We start from the raw sequence: 21,941 nt of genomic DNA on the forward strand, positions 1-21,941 counted from the left end.
TGCAAACATACTATTACTGCAGTTGTATGGGAACACGGCTGTGTTGGGGGTAGGGGACTCTAGCATTGGCAGTCATGTGCCTGTCCTATGACCTCATTGTTTGACATTTTCCTCGCATACTGTAGTGGGTTTTGCTACCTTGTGGCCTACTGCATATTATGGGGCAGCAAGTATTGGACAGAGAGTTCCTGCTGTCCCACATAGCTGTTAGTTCTCTGCATGTAGCCCAGTAGTCCATTCTATTCCCTTGCATACATGCAGCAGGTCCATATATATATATAATACCATAGTCTAGTACCCCACACATTTGTTGTACAGAAGAGTGACTTACTTTGTCAATGCAGCAGGCATTCTTCAGTAGGTGTGTGCGCATTTCTGATGGGTGTTATCATCCACGATTCCAGTGTATAGCCAGCATCCCTCAGTACATGGCCATATGGGATGTCCCCCCTGGCAAACATCTGGTACAGCTGTGATGAGTGCTAGATATGGGAGTGATGATAACTGCCAGGGCTGCCAGCACACACACTCATGATAATGCCCTGGCCATTGCACATGACCTGGCAGTTGATGGAGTGATACTCCTTGCAGATGACGTAGATGTTACCCTCCTCACCAGGCGGTGCTTTGATGTGTACATGAGTGCAGTCTATGGCACCCAGTACCTTAAGGTAGTGTGCTACATGGTGGAAGAGATGCATACTGCTGGCCCTCTCCTCAGGGGTGTGGGGTAAATAAATGTGCTCACTGGCATGGGTTTGCATGGCAGCCAGGAACTGGTGGAGCACCCTGGATGCAGATGCCTGTGAGACCCCCAGCATGTCCCCAGTTGATCTTTGAAAAGTACCTGTAGCTAGTATTCTAAGAGATACACATACCTTTGTTTCCACTGGGATGGGTTCCCCACTGTTGGCTATGAGTCTAAGCTGAGGGCGGCAAAGCTTGGTGATTTATTGTAGTATGTCCCTGTTCACCCTGTAGTGCTTTACAATCTCCAGCTCATGTAGCTCCTGGAAGGTTACACTGGGCCTGAACACTCATCTCATTCTCAGTCTAGCCCTATTGTCAGCAGCAGCAGCAGCACTGCCCTCAACCTCTAGCGCATACAGATTTAGCAGAGCAGCAGCAGCCCCAAGTATTCTGTCAGTTAAAATTCCCAAGTCTGTACTCCAGTGGTGCAGAGTATGGGTGAAAAATCAGATTATAGGGGTGTATGCATACTTTATAGTGGTGTGCTGCAGATGCAGCCTGTGTGATTGGCTAACTATGATATATTCCACCTGCCAGGTATAACAGCATAGCTTAAACCAACTAAAATATGTGCCCCACAGCTAAACAAAGCTTAGCAGGACTGGAGACACCCCCCCTTGCTTAGCTGAATAGTGCACCACACAAACGGTGGCCCCTCAGCTCCAATCTGCTTAAACATATTGTGACACACCCCCTTTTGATGTCATCTAGCTGTTCTGCAGACATCAACATGGTTCTGGGGCTGCACAGGTTTTATCTGCAGACACAGTGGCCCATTTTTGTTATTCAGTAACTCCAGCTCATTTGCATACAGTTCCTTGCATATAACCTGGATATTTCACTATTCCAGGGTGTGCCTCCTTAGCAACCACAGATATCTACCATTGTACATCTACCATTGTACATACTGCATGCAGGGCCCTATAATGCATTATTCTCACTTATGTCATCTTTTTACCTTTTAAGATTTCTATTTTTTTTTTGCATAATGGCATGTTTGCTCGCTGCTGCGTGCTGTGCAAATGTAATATGGACATTTAAAAAAAATTATTTTATATTATTTTGCATTCGTTTTTGGACTCACAGGGCATAATTTTGCACATATCTGTACCTACTATGATATTTTTGACCTCTAATTTGGGCTGTTAAAGTCCCTGTTCAATTTTTGCATTTCTGTACACGGAAATTTTCTGTGTACACTTCTAACACCAACATGGGTCCTGCATGAATACCTATCTGCTTGCTGGATCACAAAACAACCTAATTTGCATGCAATTCACCTGCTTATGAGGCAGTTTCTATGCCACGAACACTTCCACGTCCGCACTCTCGTGCACTCCCCTCTGCTCTGTCTACTAGATCACATGGCTGCTTACTTCTGTGTAAGCTCCGTGCCATTCTGCCTACACAGAAAATCACTCCGTAGGCTTTATTGAACTCTCACTAATGAAACAAATGCTAAAAAGATTTATGACATGCAACAACCAATCATTGACTTGGAGTCAAGAAGCAGAAGGAACAATAATATTAATTTGAGGCCTCCCAGAGAAACATAAACAAGCGCAATTACTAGAAACAATAAAACAAGTTGTGGGCTGCCTTTTAGAAAATGATTCAGAAGATGTTGAGATGATGATTGAAAGAGCACATCAAGCTCTATGGAAAACACAAAGCTTAGATAAACCCAGACAAATTTATGTGAAGTTCTTCAATTCAATCACCAAAGTGTTTAAAAATTCTCACGGCAGCAAAAAAAAAAAAAAAAAAATACATATATCCTATGAAATGGAAGCAAAGTAACGTTTGCACAGGACCTACCCTTCCAAATAAAGCAGCAAAAGCAACAACTGTCGCTGTTCTTACCTAATAGCAAAAAAAAAAAAAAAAAAAATTCCAGATGAAGTATTCGAACACATTACTCTTCCAATTTAAGGATGTTAAACATGTGATTGAAACAGAGAAAGAAGCAAAAGCAGTGTTTATGAAAATCTTCAACAAACTGCCCAATGCTAAAACCTGAATAAAACCTCAACAGGTGTAACTGGCAAGATTTGTTGTAACTGGACAGTCCTGGAAGTATATAAAAAAGAAATCATAGCATAGATGGGACATTTTGTTCTGCTAACTGAAGGGGGGAACTAAAAATCGGAACGATGTGTGCGCCACTTTCAAATACCTTGGAGTATCCTGCTACATGCACAGAAAATTTTTCAAAGGTTGTGCTTTCTTCTATCCCTTCCCCCTCAAACTGGGCTATTTGCAGTTAAATAATATGAAATACAGGGCTCAAAAACTGAATGTTTAAAGAAAAATCAACATTTCAACTCTGCAGATCTATGCCTTCATTTTGATGAATCATAGAGGGGCCTTCTTATGTAAAGGCACATGGACTTTGAAAGAATATAAATTGTTCAATTTAGTAAATTCACTTAAATGGTAAAAATGTGGTAAAATCCCAAATGGTAAAGGATAAAGAATGCATGGTTGTATGAGGTTTTAGGGTCTGAATCATTAAAAGACGCTGAAACGTAGCATATGTGTCACATAAGAAAATTGCAAGGAAAGAGCTACATATTCCATGCAGCAGTGGTACAGCGGTTAGTGTTCTTGCCTCGCAGCAAGAGGTTTTCCAGTTTGATTCTTGGTTAGGGTGCCTTCTGTGTGGAATCTGCATGTCCTCCCTGCATTTGTGTAGGTTTTCTCTGCGTGCTCCAGTTTTCTCCCACATCACAAAGACATGCCCCTGGAGTGTTTCTCCCTGGGCCTCCACTGAAAATCAGCTTCATTCCAAGTCAGACTTTCCTGGTCAACAAATGTTAAATATAAATAAATAAATTCTAACTTTTCTTTTTGCTTACAATTGGAAATATTTATGCTCTTACCTAGTGTGTGAGCAGCCTTAACGAGGTATAAACAACAGTCATGTAGAAAACAAGGTGTAACAACTAAAATGCCAGTGGTCCTTTGCATATATGACATAGGCATGCTTTGTGTAAACTTCAGGCGCATTTTAAATGAGGGCTGATGAGTATTAGAATGTTATACATCAGATTAAAAATGTTATTATGTCTTTAGGGCCTAGTCAAACTGTTAGATTTTAAGTCTCTGCCACAAACTGTTCTTGCTGTACTCCTTGAAAATTGATGGGCATGGTGAAAATACTGCTAATTGTGAAGGAAGTTATACAAATTTTGGTACAGGGGGCCTAATTATTATATAAATAAAACTCCATAACCCTTGTAACCTCTGGTAACTCTTACATGAAGTAACTAGCAGACTGTAAACCAGGCACTATTGGGTTTTCAATGCTATTGGCAATATAAACATTTATTTTATTTTACATTTGTTAACTGGGAGTGTGTGACTGAGCTAAAAGAGTCCTTTTTCAGTGGAGGCCGGGGAGAAAAGCTCCATATTATATATACAATTATCCAATAACAAAGCAGGGGTTCTTATTTAGACTAGCCATTAGGTAGTACATGAACTGTACCAGTTTCTCAAAAGGTGTTAGCGGAAAAGGGTAGGAAGATTGTTTAGGGATAGTTAGTGGAAAAAGATAGAGGATGATTGTGAGAGGGAAAAAGTAGGAAGAAGGATGAAGATGGTCATTTGTTAGACAGTTATATTCAGGGGGGTGAGAACAGTGACAAGTCCTCTGCCCTTTAAAGTACTCTTTGTTGGCTGATTTAAATTGTTTAGGATGTGTAAGGGTTTTTATTTCATGTGGGAGTTTGTTCCGTGCAATAGAAGGGTGCTAGCTATATATGTTGCACCTGGATTTGGTCTTGGGTTTATAGATATGTAAAAGATCTTGGGTAGAGCTCCGGAGAGGTCTAGTAGGAGAATAGTGGGAGATGAGGGAGGATAGAGCTGGACAGTAGGCAGGATGAAATAGGATAGAGTGGATGATTTGGAGCTGAGAGAGGAGATGCAGGTGGGGTAGTTCAAGCCAATCTAGGTATTTTAGGGAGAGACAGTGATGGGATTTGTACGTTTGCTGGGCTGCAAATCTAGCTATCTTGTTGTAAGTAGACTCTAGTTTTCAAAGTAGAGAGAGTTGAGATTTGTGATAATTTGGGAGCAGTACATTAGGCTGGATAAGCAATAAGCATGGCTGAGAGTAATCCTAGCTTCAGTGGTGAGAAAGTTTTTGTTTCTGTACAGGAGCCCAAGTTTCTGGTGGGTATTTCCTGATACAAATTATTTACATGTAGGTCAAATTTTAGTTGATGGTAACATCGAGGAGTTTCATGCTAGATTTCACTTTGATAGGAGCATTAGAGACATTATGGATAAGGTGAATTTGATGTGGTTAACAGTTTTGGGGAGGAAGAGTAACAGTTTAGTTTTTTAGGGTTGAGGATGAGCTGGTTGTTGGACAGCCACGTTTCAACTGAGTTAAAGAATGTCTGGGTAGCTGATAAGAGTTCAGAGGGAGAGTTGGCAATGCTGATGACTGTAGGGTCATCAGCATATTGGACTAGGGAAGACTGTGGGCAAGACGTATACAGTAGATTGGTGAAGATATTAAAAAGTAGTGGTCAAAGAATGGATCCTTAGAGGACACCCATTCTTACTGGGAGGGGAGAGGATAGTGCAGAGTGCCATCTCACTGATTGCAGTCTGTCATTGAGATAGCTGGAGAAACATGCAACTGTATCAGCGGTGAAGTTGAGGTAAGACAGTTTGTCCAGCAGAAGAGTGTGACAGACAGTGTCAAAAGCCTTTGAGAGGTCTAAGAATAGACAATAGATAAGTTTATGGTCATCTCTGGCAAGAGAAATTGAGTTGAGGAAGGATAGCAGAGCTGTGGTAGTGCTATGTTTAGGTTAGATACCAGCTTACACTTGCCAGCAAGTTAACTTTTCCAGCCCTAATAAATTGAAGTCCTAGAAAGATATATGATATATAAAGAGGACTCACCACTGATCTTATGGTACTCCAGGAAACAATTTCCATGATAGGACATGGCCTTTAAACAAAAATATGAAAATATGATAAGCCTTCCAATTAATAATCTGTTTAGTTACAAAGGGGTCTTCATTCTAGACAGTAAAGCACAATGACTAATACTGTTAACAACTTTGAATAAACCACTTTATTAGGTGAGTGGCAGAAAGTCAATCTGGAATTGAGTTTCAAATATATTAAATTACTGCTTGCGTGCCTTGAAGGAAGGACTAGACTTAATTATGCAGATTGAAAAGTGTGTATCTGATTTACATGAGCAGTTTTCTGTTGAACTGGCTGATAGATTGGCTGGCACTGTTTTGGATGCAGCTAGTCTTTATGAACAGAAACTTTTGCACACTAAAGTCAGTCACCAAAGCTGTAGATGAGGGTAAGGTGGTTCACACAGCCTATCTTGACCTCGCCAAGGCTTTCGACACCATCCCCCATTCTAGAATTATAGCTAAACTCACTAAACTAGGTATAAATCCCTATGTCACAAGATGGGTTGCCAACTGGCTCACTGACAGAACCCACACTGCAAAAGTTGCAGTCTCCAAATCTGACCTCAAAGCAGTGACAAGTGCAGTACCACAGGGTTCCATCCTGGGGCCTCTCCTGTTTGGTATCTACTTCTCTGAAGTACAGGATAACACACAGCAGGCCTCTGGCTAACAAAGTTTGCAGATGACTGCAAACTAGGAGCCATAGTCAAGTCCCCAAATGATGTGGGCATCCTACAGAAGGGCCTCGCTGAGACAGATGCCTGGTGCAGAGCAATGGCCTCAAGCTCAATGCCAAAAAGTGCAGTGTCATTCCCTTTGGTAAAACCTCTGTACCCATGAACTACCACATAGGCAGCAATCTACTTAACACTAAATGCGTGATAACAGACCTTGGGATCCAGGTGGACAGTAGTCTCTCCTTTGATAGTCACATCACCACAGTAGTCAGGAAGTCCTTCTACGTGGCACACCTCATCATAAAAGGGTTCCCATCCAGGAAAAAAGAGGTCATTGTTCCCCTCTACTCGACACTCATTAGACCCATTATAGAGTACAATGCCCCTTTTGGAATGTACCTCACAAGACATCTGCAGCAGCTGGAAAGGCCACAGAAGTACCTCACAAAGAGGATTACTGACCTCAAACAGATGCCCTACACTGACCGCCTCAAAAAACTCCAGCTTTACTCCGTACCATATCATCTACTCAGAGGTGATCTCTGCCTAACATATAAAGCTATGTCAAACCCAGAGTTGTTGGACATGCTACACCTAAGGAAATCCCAAGCTCTCCCAGCTACATGCTCTAGGGACCTAAACCTTGTCTCCACAATAAACAGGACATGCTGGATGGATAGATTCCTGTCCCAGAGACTTCCCATACTCTGGAACAGGCTACCCATCTATGTCACACAAAGTTCTTCATTAGCACTCTTCAAGGAAAATCTTGATGAGTGGATGGGAAATAAGAAATACACCCCGGGGATCACTTCTGTGTTTCTGTTTGACAGTGACACAGGAAAATAACTTTCTTGGGTGGCATAAGCCAGGGAACCTTGTTGGCTAGGCTTACGTAGGCCCTTGGGCCGATAGCCTAGTACTTACCCATGAACCTATAAAATCAAGAAACTAACTAGAGACAGAAATGATTTTTTTGAAAGGACATGTGTTTTCTTGGCCAAGGACAGCAGAGGTTAATGCTGTTGAAAAAACTGTTGAACAGTCAACTGTGAATGTTAACTATGCTGATTCTGTTCTAGCAGATGTCAGCTAATTCAGCATCCACTTCTGTCTGTGATATAGTGACTAACCATGCTTCTACTATTGCTGCTGATGATGTCATTGGTGTTTCCAGTGTATCTGTGAATGGTTTAGACATGGGAGCAAGGAGAAAAACTTTTGTTGTAGCTGCTGAGGAGCACGATGACCAGAATAAAACTGTTCAACCTGTTGGTGAACAACACAAGGCTAATAGCTTGAATTTTCCCTTACCTATACACCAGAAAACTGCAGAGAGATGACCAAGGTCTCAGAGCCGGACAAGGTACAAACACAAGTTGAATCAGGACTCTGTAGAAACACCAAGCATAAAGGGCTACTGGCAAAAGACTTGATTTATAACTTGTCTAGTAAAGTACTGAGTACTGAAGAATTATCACTGTTACAGAAGGGTCTTTCTTTTGTGCCCTCCCAGAGTACTGATATTACTGAGATGATTTTTGATGTGAAAACTTTCACTAGAAATGTAATGTTAAAGTATATGTATAAAGACAATGTAGTTACATTTAGTAATATGTTTTTAGGAAACCAAGCACTTGCACACCTGTTTTAAATCTCCTTACCGAGGCATTTGAAAAAATATGTTTAGATGAAATTTATAAGGCCTATGATTCTGCAAATAAGGGGAAACACTTTTTATATGACTGTTGGAGAGAAAGAAGCACTTGAACACTTAATGTGTGACCAAAGCATTGTTATATGCCCTGCTGACAAGGGGGGCCCTATTGTGATTCTAGATTCTTCATGGTATGCTGACAAAATGAATGTTATGTTGTCTGACAATTCTTTTTATAGCAAAATTACACTGTTTGATGTTAACAACCAGGTAATTGGTATTAAAGACAAGTTGAGCTGTATGATGTCATCTGGGCTGTTAGAAATTTGTTTGATTATTTTTTTTTGTGCAACCTCCCTTGATTCCCTTTATACAGAGCCTGCCCAAGTTACACAAGGATCCTGTAAATCCCCTGCTTAGACCTATAGTCTCGGGTAGAAAATGGAGTACAGAGTCTATGTCCATCTTTCTAGGAAAGTATTTTAGACCACTTGTCAATACCAAATCACATATCCTGAGTGACTCGACAATTTCTGATGGATCTTTATGAGTTTACACAGGCTACATTTGATGTAGATGGATGGTACTTGGTAACCTTGGATGTAAGTTCCCTCTTCACAGTTATACCAAATATGTTAGGTATTGAATGGGTGGTACAATATCTGATGGAACAAAATACATTTAGTGATAGTAAGGTTGAATTACTTTGTTATTTACTCGAGTTGGTTTTATATAACAATGTATTTGTTTTTGATTGTAATTATTTTTTGCAAAGATCATGTGCCAACAGCTACGCCCCTCTCATTATGCTCATCTGGTAATTTACGTACATATTGGTTGATACATACGTAGAACACATTTTATTTTACAGATGTTTTGTGGATGATTTGTTTTTGATTTGGAAGGGTACACAAGATGAGCCGGTTAACTTTATAGAAGAGATGAATGCTAGCACTACATTTCTGAGATTAACAGCTGAGTATTCCAAGGCAGAAATTAGTTACTTAGATGTACTTATCAGAGTTTGAAGCAGTGGACAGATGGATACTTCACTGTACAGGAAACCTTGTTACAGGAACAACTTTTTACACTGAACAAGCATGTACCCTAAATATGTATTTGCTAACATAGTATAAGGGCAATGACTTAGAGTCTCAAGGGTGAATGTCAGTGATGGCAATTTTATGGCTGAAATGAAAGACCTGGAGAATAAGCTTGTGGATAGGGGCTACAAGAGATGTAATGTACAAGTATTGAATAAAGTTTCTGATGTTAGAGAAGGTAGAGGCAGGCCCTTCTTTTCTTCAAATCCACCTTCTATTCACCTTAAGAGACTGAGTGATGGTAAATTCAGGGTACCAGTGACTTATTCTAATACTATAGGTTATGTCTTGGATATTATAAGGAAACATTGGCCCATTATAACAATGAATAATGATCTTAAAAAGATAGTGGGTAAACAACCTAACTTTATCTTTAAAAAGAAACGATCTTTAAAGCAGATGCTTTGTTATCCAAAACAATTTATTGATGGTAGAACTACTAGGAATAAAATGGGTTCCACTTATAAAGGTACTAGACCATGTCATACTTGTAAGTGCTACAGTTATATTGACACCAGTGGTAGGTTTATACATTCAGATCAGGGTAAACAGTATGTGTTTGATGTTCAAGCTACTTGCACTTCTCATGTGATTTATTTAGCGTGCTGCGCTGCCTGCATGAAACTTTATGTAGGCAAGACTGATAGACAGTTGAAGGAATGTATAGTAGAACACTTAAGACATACAAATGATGGTACTGAATGCAGTGCTCTTTCTAAACATGTGAAGCTCACCTCACACACACATTGTTAAGTTTCAAGTCATAGCACAGGTAGCAGCTATTAAGAGGCTGGGTGATGTTAGGAATGCTACTGAAAGCTTAAAGAGCAAGTGGATAGCTAGGTTAAGGGCTGATTATGGTTCAGGACTAAATGATAAAGTCCCCCTTAAACCTTTGTTACAGACACGCTCACTTTTTAGATGAGCTTTACATACACTTATGTGCATTAGTTGATTTTAAGTTTATTTCTTATTTTTAAATTTTTATTACATTTATTGTTTGTATTTTTTTAATACATAATTGCTTAATTGGTTGATTTGCTAGTTGGATTTCTGTATAAATTGCTGTGTGTGTGACTACATTTTTATACTGACATCTGAAGAAGCAGCAAGAGCTGTGAAAGTGCTTATATTATTTTAAAATAAAAGAATGTTTGTTTTATGCTGAGAGCCTGGTGTCATCTCATCATTCTACTTTTTTGGACTGCTAAAGATATTTGTTTGCGATAATTCAATGTGCATTTTGCACAAATACCAGAGTACTTTATCTCTGCTGCAGTTGCATTAGCACTGCACTTCAGAAGCCAAATACTTGAATGCACACATTTATAGTTTTATGACTGACTTCTAAAACACTCACTGACATTGTTGTTCATTGTTTCAGAGTCAGAGTAAAAGTCAATGTTTTGTCACTTACCTGAAGCAAATGTTATTCTAAAATGCTAAAACACGATTCCCTTCTATATTTGGCTCATAAGGACATCCATCCTTTCTTAATATCTAGTTTATCATATTAAAGGTTACCAGATACTGTCAGCAGGGCTGAAACATACTAGTCCAAGATGACATATCCAGATACACAGTCATATTTTACGGAATGGAACCGATTGTAGATGGCATGTCATTTCACTACAGTATGCTGACACACCCTCACATTTTAAGGCTTGGAGCCATCCCTAAATAGCATGTTGGTTTCTGTAGGATATCGAATACAGTGATAGGGCTTAGAGTCAGTCCATGTAGGACATATTGTTTAGGTCTTGCGTACTTTTAGTAAGGTATCTTTTGTAAGTGTCCACTTCACTTCAGTATGCAGACACATGCTCACATTTTAATGCATCTAGACAATTCTAGATGTTTGCCAGGTCACTGCAGTACAAAGACATATGCTCACATTTTAAGACATGGAATCAATCCTAGATGCACGTCTGAGCACTGCTGTATGTAAACACATGCTCACTTTTTATGCCATGGATCAAGTGTTAGATGGCACTTTTATATACTGTATTATACAATCACACACTGACATTTTAAGCATGGAACCATCCTAGATAGCATGTCTGTACCCTGCAATATGCAGACAAACATTCACATTTTAAGGCATGGAACCATACTAAGATGGAATTCCAGTTCACTGCAGTATGAAAACACACACTCACATTTTAAGGCATAGAACAATCCTAGATGGCATGTCTCTATACTACAGTATGTAGACGCATGCTCGCATATTATGTAAAGGAACCAGTCCAAGATTGCATGTCTGTATCCTATAGTATGAAGGCACGCACTCATATTTTAAGGCATGGAGCCATCCATGTCTGTATACTGCTGTATGTAGGCATTCTCACATTTTATGGTATGGAACTAATCTTAGGCAGCATAGAATTTCATCAAATAGTACAAAAAGAGTAGTAATTAATAATGTTCTTTTTATTGAAATGCACTAAGCAGTTCAGATCATTTCCTGCTATGATCATGTCATGTTGTCCAATTTTTGTATGTTGGTTTTGCAAGTCTAATCAGTTATGTAAGTTAAGGAAGTTTCTGCAATTAACTATCAAGATTCAGACTTCCATTTCATAACTGTGGGGTTGTCTGACAACTCTTGCGGAAAACGTGGGTTTTAATCAGATCTGCTAATGCCCACAGGTTCCTCAGTCAGACCCAATAAATATCAGATTAGAATGCATCCGAATACTGACTGATGCAGCTCATTGAAGCTTCCCCTCCTTCAGGTAAGCTAGACATTTATTCCTTGTTTACTTGCTGTCAGAATTGCTACATACAGAAGTTTTAGTTTTCTTTTACTAGTTTTATCATTGTACTGATTTTGCTGTTACTGGAACTCTGTACAGGATGCCATTAAAAATATCTAGTTATTATGACTGTGTGAGCATAATTTTGGCAACCACTCTTTTTACAGCGACCTGATATTTCCTTATGATGTCCATGTTTGAAAATACAATTTCTGACAGCAGCTATTTGCAAGTGAATATCATGTTTGCGTTACTTAACATATAGTTGTAATACTCTGTTTCAAACATTCTGCCACACTAATCTGCCTTATACTCTATTCTGAACACTGTCTCTGAATAATTTCCTGTACTATTTCTTTCTTTCTATAACACTTCCTCATTATCCATTAATGGCTTTCTGTATGTAGCTGTCTTGGCCTGAAATGACCACCTTGATTACTGCATGCAGAGAGATGGTCACTGTTGTACTGACACAAGCCAGAGTATGACCTAGCAGTTATCTAGTTCTGGTTATTAAGAGGTTTGAAATGACCAGGCTTCCACCACCTCAATTACTGCATGATGAAAGCTGGTAGATGTTGTAGTGTCTAAACTATGAACCAGCAGCTATCTTGTTCTGGCCATAAGGAGGGTTGCTGCAGCTAAACTGTGACATTTCAGTTATCTTTATCATTTACGGTCAACTCCAATATATCTTTCAACTATCCAGAATTTCACAGAATGTCCAGATTTTTGTCTCATTTTTTGTCTGTTCCTCATACAATGTATGTTTTTTCTGACAAATCTTTGAAGATTGATGGCACTAAATAATGACACACCCTCACATTTTTAATTCCAAACTTCATATCCTTCTGAAAAATGCATGCTAATGCAAAACCCATTATTCTATCAACTTTCTAAGTCGATAAGAACAATATTTAAAATCTGTCCCTGATTATAGATCTTTGCCCCAACTCAAATATTTTTTGGTTTTGTCCAGATTTCTTGCACTAAGGGGTTGTGAGGTATACATACAATCTTTTCTACTGCAGAACACTGCAGGTACTTATGTGTGGCTGACTGCTTCTCGCTAGGCCAATAAAGGTTCAAACTCACCATCCTCACATCCAGGCCCCAAAACTTCACCAGACTTTTGTAACTCCTTCTCAGGGTATCAATCTCCTCTATTCTTTCAAAAGTTTTCTCTTATCCTGTTTCACCTTATCACTGACCCTGCTGACCACCTAATAATCTCTTGTTTTTATGTCCCACTGCTACTGCCATGTCAGCTGCTCCACATACCACATATCTGAAACTCCCTGTCCATCTGCTATGACTCATCATCTCGCTAATGTAATTCTTGCAGAATAAAAATGGTATGACCACTTTTTATACCTCCTAAGTGCTAAAAAGCAGCATCATCAACATGCGTAAATCTGAGAAACAAAATCAGTTTATTTAGATCTTGGCCATCTGCATATAATTCAGATATAATTACTATTATCAAGTCCTATATGAGACCTTACAGCCAAAGCACTCCACCTTTGAAAGCCAAAAGTCTGAGAAAATGGCAGTGGGTTTCCTTCTCATTCCAGGACTACAATTTAGTGTTATAGCCACATCCCCAAACACGACTGTGTAGTTGTTAAATAATTAGCCTAACATTCTAAAAGCTTTACTGTTGTCCAAATTTAATTTCTGTCTTACATAATTTATATAGTCCTTGGCCTTTTTTTACATAAAATAGGCAGTTGCTTCTACACCTGTATATACATTCCACAATTTCCTCCTCTCTCCTTCAAAAAAAAAAAAAAAAAAAAAAAAAGTCTGTCGGCTTGCTGTACCATAAAGGCTGCCCTCAAAAAAAAAAAAAACGTTGGTGTGAAATGAATCAAAAAAAAAACAAAAAAAAAGCCCAACACACTGATGGCAGGCTAAGAATATTAGTTTAATGTGAACTCTCAAAACGACACAATAACATTAACAAAACTGCAAGCGGAGACTACCTGTATATACACTACCACCATGTGTTTTTTCTTATTTAAAATAAACATTCCCTCCCATATCTGTAAATATAGGGCTATACTTTTATTATGCACTATTAATTTAGTGTATTATTCAGGTCTATATTAGAACATCAAAGTTTCAGATGTGTGTGTGATAGTGACGGACTTTAGGGTTAGGGTTTGGGTTAAGGTAAGTGGGTAGATAGTGGTGTATGTACAGTTTAGTGTAGGTTTAGATGTAAGATTTTAGGTGTATGTGTGTGGATTGCTGTTTGTTTGGTGTGTTTGTGTTGTGTGTATGTGTTTTGGAACAGCAATTTTTTTCCCTAGGAAAAAATTAGCTTTTCTAAATTTTTGGTCTTATCAGTTTTCAGTTACTAGGTGTCGATATTAGAACATTCGAAGTTCTGAAACTTCGATGTTCTAATATAGACCCTATTATTCATATGCTTACTTCTTCTGATGCCTCTAACAACTACATCGGGTAGCATAATGCACACCTATTTGGTGTTTCTCATCCATTTGTTTGGTGGTTTATAATGTCCCATACTTTACGTACTTTGTTTACACTAATTTTTGTTTCACTACTTTTATATTCTAGATTTAACAGAAGAGGGCCCATGTAATCCAGTCCACCTGCCTGCTCCAAATAGATAAATAAAAGTCTTAAGCTAGTGTGTGTGTGTGTGTGTGTGTGTGTGTGTGTGTGTGTGTGTGTGTGTGTGTGTGTGTGTGTGTGTGTTTGTGTGGTATACAAGTTTTGAACACTTTAAAGGAAAGCTACTGTGAGAAAATATATATCTTTCTAAATATGTGTTTTATTGCATGCAATGAGGGATTAATGGGTTAATTTCAGTTAATGAAACCTGAATATTAAAATCAAAGTATTCTGGAAGCTTTATTCTATGGTGCTCATAAAATGTAATTGAATCACTGGGCACTGATACAATGTTATATTTCAAAGTTGCATACATAAGCCTCATGGTCTAACTCCAGTGTACTGAAGTATGACATGATCAGCCAATAGCTTTGCTTTTAAGTCAGTTGTCACAAAGAATGATGTCATTGTCTGTCGTGTTCAACTTAGATCATGCAAAGGGTCTAATACTGTTATGTTACTAGAGCATGGGGTTAAGCAAAGGTGCTACAAAACTATGCAATTAGATCTGAGCTCTCAGGTTAAATAATTTCCTTCTATGCTCCATGGATGCATTGGACTATGACAGCATAATTAAATGCTACAGGATCTGATTTTATTCTGATACCATGATGTGAGTTATTCCTTCATTAATTAATTAATGTGCTCAGTAATTAGTGAAGGAAAAGGCACATTGAGCCCGCCCCATAGCATTCACTCATAATACAATTTATTTTAGCTCTTCAGATAAGGTAGGCTGGCTGCTATGGTATCCGGGTCATTGCAGGATTAACACAAAAAGAACAGTGGTATGATGAACACACTACAGTACATTCACCATTGTGGGATCAAACTGAAAAATGCAGTGTGTAAGGTACACAGCATTGTGACAAGTTGTGGGAGAGACACTTAAAGGAATATTGTAAGAAAAGGATAGCTTCTCGCTAGTGACGGTGTTCTAGCCTGTTTTTTTTCAGTCAATTTCTTCTGCATAACAAAAATATTTTTCTCATATGACTGCAAAGCTGGTGCATGATAATCTATTTACAGTTCTTTGTTGCAAACAGATTTACTAGAGGGGGGACCTATACTCATCTGTTATGAAATCCCTCCCCCCAGAAAACTGAACTAATTTAATTCATGAGTCATTTACTGACCTGCTCAAAGAATCTGCTAAAGAGCTGTCTTGACTGCAAGTAATACTGCCTATAATGTATAGTTATTATCCATTTCTTATTCTCAAATGTTCCTACCTGTTTTGCCTACAGGTAGACAGGTACACAATCCTCTTGTTTTTGAATGAACTAAGGGACTGTGCTTTTGTTCAGGTTTATCTGCAGGGCACCTGAGTGAAGATATTGTTTTGCTGCATTTAAAGCCAGAGTTACTGCTCTCCTTTTCTTCATATTTATGAAATGAGGGTCCCGTTGGGGTCCACCTCACTCCTTGGATCATAAGGGACACAAGTCGAGCTCAAACAGTTTGAGGCCATCTGCTATCAATATCTGTGATGGGACTGAATGGAAGAAAGGCATCTCTTCCTGTAGGCTATGGGGGTTGCCCTCTATAAAAACTAGCTTTAAGTGATTACTTTATTTACTGATTGATTTAGTTAGTTATCCACTCTTTGTTAACTAGGTTAATCCGACTAGGCCAGTGTCCTTTTTTCAAGAGAGCTGAGGTGTTATTCATACTGACTATACAAAATTTGGCCAGGACATCAGGAGAATTTCCTACTCTTTTTTCAGTAAGTCCAGCAGAATATTTTACATCTGCCTGAGCTGTCAACAACACAACCAAGTAGGACCTTGGTTTAATATCTTATCCAAAGAATGGCACACTCAGGAGTGCAGCATCCCCCACTTATGTTGTACTACAATGTCAGTACTGAAAATTAATCCAAGTACCTGCTTTGGGCAATGTCAAACTTGAAATGAAGCCAAGTACCTGGTGTGGGAATAGAACCCATCGCCTTCCAATCTCCCAGCACCAAAGGTGAGTGTACTATCATTTGAGGCACTGAATTAAAAAAAAAAACTATGCAAGTGTTCAATGCACATGTAATATGCCAGGCTACATATAAGACATTATTAATTAGCAGTCCCAAAATCTCAAAACCTTGAAACAAAGAAGTAAATATGGCTTTTTTTGTTAAAGCAGTGTACTATTTTACTATGCATGATCATGGAGTGACACCAAGGCAGAACAAGATGATAATGTAAGGAGAGGTTTCTAGAGGAATCTTGAAAACCAAAGCCTTCAGTGGTCATATTTGGGTTTCCAACCATTAGGATAAAAAGACCAATATAATGGAAATTCCAGACAGTGATGAACAACCATGGCTAATTGCTGCAGCATTTGACTTGAATGAAACTGAGACCCCCACAGTGAATGTACTGTAAAAGGAGACAGGTCAATGACATTATGTCCAAGGCTATCACTGGACTTATAAAAAACATTTCACTGATGCATACCTGTAAGTCTGCAAAAAACACAGACAAAAGCTAAGGAATGAACAGTGTCTTGGACTAGAAAACTCTGCTACAGATATACTATGAAATATTAGCATCTGGGCTGGTATTAAATATGAGTTAAAACTGCAGACTGGCACTCCCACCTGGTTTAATGTATCTGAAGTATCCCACAGACAGCACTCCACAAAAATGAGTGCTAGCCCCTGCTATTAATGAGCTGTCATCATATACAAGTTAATGCTGAGTGACAGAATAAACCTCTCAACTGTCCAGAGTCTCACAGAATGTCCAGATTTCTAACTCATATTTTTGGTCTGTTCGTCATAAAATTTGTGGTTTTCTGACAAATCACTGGGATGATCTGAGGACTGAAGTCACTAAGTAATGACATACATTTGAGTTTCAGACTTCAAATCCTTCAGAAACTGTATGTTAACACAAACCCTGTTACTCTAGCAACTTTTACGTTTATAACAGTAATATTTAACATCTGTCTTTATTTTTGGGTCTTTGTTTCCCCATTTTGTTAGGCTTTGTCGAGATTTCTTGCAATAAGAGGTTGAGAGGTATGACAACAATGCTAATATCACTGATACAATGTGCATACATAAAAGCTGAGTGAGAGAAATGTAAATTAATGTTAGTAACTGTTGTTACATTGTCCGTGGAATATTACATTGGAAGGCAAAAAATGTAGTAAGACATGAAATCCATGGCCATGATGTATTGCATTACAGGATGGAAGTTTACCCCATGACTTATAAATGCTGAGTATTTTCCTGTTCAGTCCAGTGCAGTCCCAGAATTCATGCTGCTACTGATCCAGAACATCTAGTAGCAGTAACATATCCTTACCACCATGTGTGCTGTATAACCTATCTGCAGTGTGAGTCTGTGGGCAAAGGGGTGGTCCTGCTGTATAAAAGCATGTCTTACAGTGTGCTGTCATGATATGCTACACACACACATAGAACATAAGAGGTGAAAATTCAGCTTTATTATCCTCTCCCATCCCCACCCATCCTACAGGCCACAGTGTGCACTTATTGACAGACTTTGTTATCCCTTATCCCATTTTGTACACTGTTCCCTGACACATAGTCTAAAGGACAGAGTACTAAAATATCACACACATCATGAGTTTTGTTCCTGTAAGTCCAATGACAAGAAACAACCAGAGTTCCATTTTGTGATAGTTTTTGCTCAGTTGGCAAAGCTCATCTCTTTCAGTTTTCTGAATCATAAGGCAGGCACTCAAGCTGAACCATTGTTTAAGTCATGCTGTTTCAGACCTGACTGAGTACACTGAAAGGAATTAGTCATTCTCAAAAGAAGAAAGTAATCACTTATTTCTGGTTTCAGTCCTATGAATTAAAAGATGGTTGTGGTGCATTTCTGTTTGTAGTATGTTCTCTGTTTAGGATGGGCTGCCGCTTTAAAGACAATACAGTTTGAACCCAAATAAGGAGTTCTAACCTACTCCATAGAGGAAATGTAGGCTGGTCTCATCAGGTTGTTAAAGATACATACATCCATCATTAAGACCTGAAAGTACTGATCATTGCCCTTTGAGATTGCCACTTTTGTTGTTGGTTCTTGCTCTTTCTACTAACATTATTATATTTCTGGCATCAGCCAATGGCAGACATCATATACGTCTGCCTATGAAATGGAGGAGCTGCATGGATGGACATCATCATCTTCCTCACTGTAACTGTAACATCTGCCCATCCTTCCCATGCAGAAAATACAACTATGTTAAGAAAAGAAACTGTTTCCACACAGTTATCAAACAACATTCACCCTGGGTCTGTTCTAAAATTAGAGGACAGGCATCACATATGTAGAACTAACTGCTGTACCAATAAGCTGGCCAATATTTGTGAAAGTTTATTCACAAGGCAATTTAAAACAGAGAGGGTTAAGGCAATGCACTGTTGATAAGTTTCATCCTAGGTTTGATGCTGTCATTCTCCACTTGTCAACAGTATTATTCTGAGCAAGTCACTTAACCAAGCAATACTCCTGGGTAATTACTGAAAGCAGCCATTTATGCCTAGTGGACTTACCCTGGTCACAAATGATTAAAATAAATATATGTTTATGCATATGTATCATAAATCTCTCCACTGATTACATGTTCCTGAAGCCTGGAAAACAGCTATTATAATGTCATTACACAAAGGTGACCCAACTATGTACCCTGGTAAATACAGACTCATTAGTCTCAGTAGCATCTAAAGTTATGGAATGCATATCTCAGATCTCATTAATCTGGACATTGAACATTTCTTAACCCTGAACCCTCATCAGTTTGGCTTTGTGAAAGAAAGGTCCTGCCTCTTTATTCTCATTAATGTTTTATGAAAAAGAAGCAGTTGATGGTGGTTATATAGCATGTACAGCATATCTAGACCTCACCAAGTCCTTTTACACTATTCTCCATGCAGGCATTATTGACTGACTTGTAAATCTGAATATAAATCCTGATGTTGAGCAGTGGATACCTAAATGGTTGTCTGACAGAACCCATGTGGTTAGAGTCACAGGTTCCACTTCTGAAGCCAAAAAACTTACCAGTGATATAACACAGGTCTCAGTTTTGGACCCTTCCTATCTGGTATATATATATATATTTCTCAGACTTTCAGGCCAGCACTCCTGGTTTGTGGTTAACTAAGTTTGCAGACAACTGTAAAGTGGGTGCTGTTATTTGATCTTCAACTGACTCAAAATTGCTCCAGCATGGGTTAGAGCATGTTACCAATTGCTGCAAGAGCAATCAAATTAAATGTCAAAAAATGTAGCGTAGTTCATTTTGGTAAACAAAACTGTTTCCCTTACTGTATAAGAGATGCATCCCTCCAATCAAACATCGTTGAAAGGGATCTGGCCACTCTTGTTGATAATTCGTTATCATTTGGCCATCATTTCTCTGCAGTAGTTTGGAAAGCTTTTTATCTGGATCATCTAATTTCCAAAGGCATCTCCACTAGATCCAAAGATGTCTTAACCTCCCTTTACTCCTATATTATCAGACCCATTATTGAATATAATGCACCTTTTGGCATGTATTTATCTAAACATATCAGACAACTCGATCAACCTCTGAAATTCATAACTAAAAAGATCAGTGGCCTCAAAAACCTTAGTTATAAGGAGAGAGTGGCAGCCCTTTCTTTGTACTTGGTCTCTTACAGACTCCTCCATAAAGATCTGTGTCTAACCTTTCGAACCATGAAAGATTCAACCTTATTTAACCTGCTATTCCTACAAAGAACTAATGATACCTCAAATACCCAGTTAAAGGAAATAAACCTTCATCACCAGATAAATTAGACACACAGGTGTGATAGATTCATATCCCAATGTTTTCCTCACCTCTGGACCAAACTTCCCCTTCATGTCTAGCAGAGTAGCACTCTTACTACCTCTAAAGTAAACCTAGATGATTGGATGGGCAGCCCTCTATTCTCCCTCTCTCTGGCTTGTCTTGCTGTCATACAGAGTAGATGGAAAGTCTAAATATATATATATATATATTTTTTGGTTAAGCTTGGTATAATCTGCAGACTGGTTGTCTACTACTTACCTATGAATATGTATAAATGTTGGGATATATAGACAGGAGTATATAACAATATGTATTTATAAATATAATATTATAGAGCAATGGAAATCCAGAGTTTTTTTATCTAAATTATCTAAATTTTGGGATATATATATATATATATATATATATATATATATATATATATATATATATATATATATATATATATATATATATATATATATATATATACACACACACACACACATACACACACACACACACACACACACACACACACACACACACACACACACACACACACACACACACACACACACACATATATATATATATGGGTCCCCTTCGAATGGTCGACATTTCACAATGTCGACATTCATATGACCGAGACCATATGATCGACATTTGAAATGCCAACCATGGGGAACCGGCATCTCCCTACAGTGCGGAATGGAAAGATTTCCACTTCTGCACTGTAGTGCAATCTCGGAGTTGGTATATTTAAGTTCTGGGGGGTGTGGGGCCGGAGCCCCCCTGCTAGCAGCATTAAGGTACGTTTGTTTTTTAGTTTCTACTTGTATGGTCGACATTTCAAATGTCAATCATATGGTCTCGGTGATATGAATTTCAACATTGTGAAATGTCGACCATATCAAGCAGACCCATATATACATATATATACATATATATATATATATATATATATATATATATATATATATATATTTCTCAAAATGCATGTTAGTAATGCTAGACACAGTAGCATTGTACTCCAACATCCCCCACAGGGAAGGTCTGGAAGCGGTAGAACTGTTTCTCATCAAGCTTGCTAAATTCAGTGTTTTTAAAACTGAAATGCTTATAGCGTTAACCACAGTGGTTCTAAAAACAACTTTTTCTGCTTCAATGGAGCCATCTACCTACAGACCAAGGGGGTGGTGATGGGCTCCAAAATGGCCTCCTCTTTCTCCAACCTAGTCCTCAGCACATGGGAGAAGGAGACTTTGACCCATATACAAGGCTTCCACAAAGCCCACTTATATTGTCATTTTATTGATGATATTTTTTTGTGTAGGAGGGGGACAACACCTAGCTGGACACCTTCCACATGGCACTCACAAACAGCATCCCATACCTAGACTTTGTAGTCTCAGGACGAGGGATCCTCATCTCCTTCCTTGATACTCAGTTAACCATTGACCCCAGCACTGGCAGCCTTACCTCCAATGTGTACTGGAAGAACACTTACAGGAACAACTTCCTGGATTTCAATAGTCAGCACCCCTTCTTTATGAAGAAGAATGTGCTCAAAGGGCAGTACATCCGCCTCTCCAGGATCATCTCTGACGATGATACCTTCCTCAAGGAAAGCC

At 38.7% G+C, this 21,941-nt stretch overlaps 1 protein-coding gene across 1 annotated transcript in view; it reads left to right on the forward strand.

The window, feature by feature from the left end:
- Positions 1-11,790: 11,790 nt before the first annotated feature.
- LOC122804088 (lectin-like) overlaps positions 11,791-21,941 on the forward strand; it is a 59,594-nt gene continuing 49,443 nt past the window's right edge. Inside the window, exon 1 of the mRNA XM_044073748.1 lies at positions 11,791-11,877. The gene's annotated coding sequence lies outside the window, so the exon portion shown is untranslated. The remainder of the gene's footprint in view (positions 11,878-21,941) is intronic.

This window comes from Protopterus annectens, chromosome 6.part0, assembly GCF_019279795.1.
Source record: "Protopterus annectens isolate FY-2018-M chromosome 6.part0, PAN1.0, whole genome shotgun sequence".
Lineage (NCBI taxonomy): Eukaryota > Metazoa > Chordata > Ceratodontiformes > Protopteridae > Protopterus > Protopterus annectens.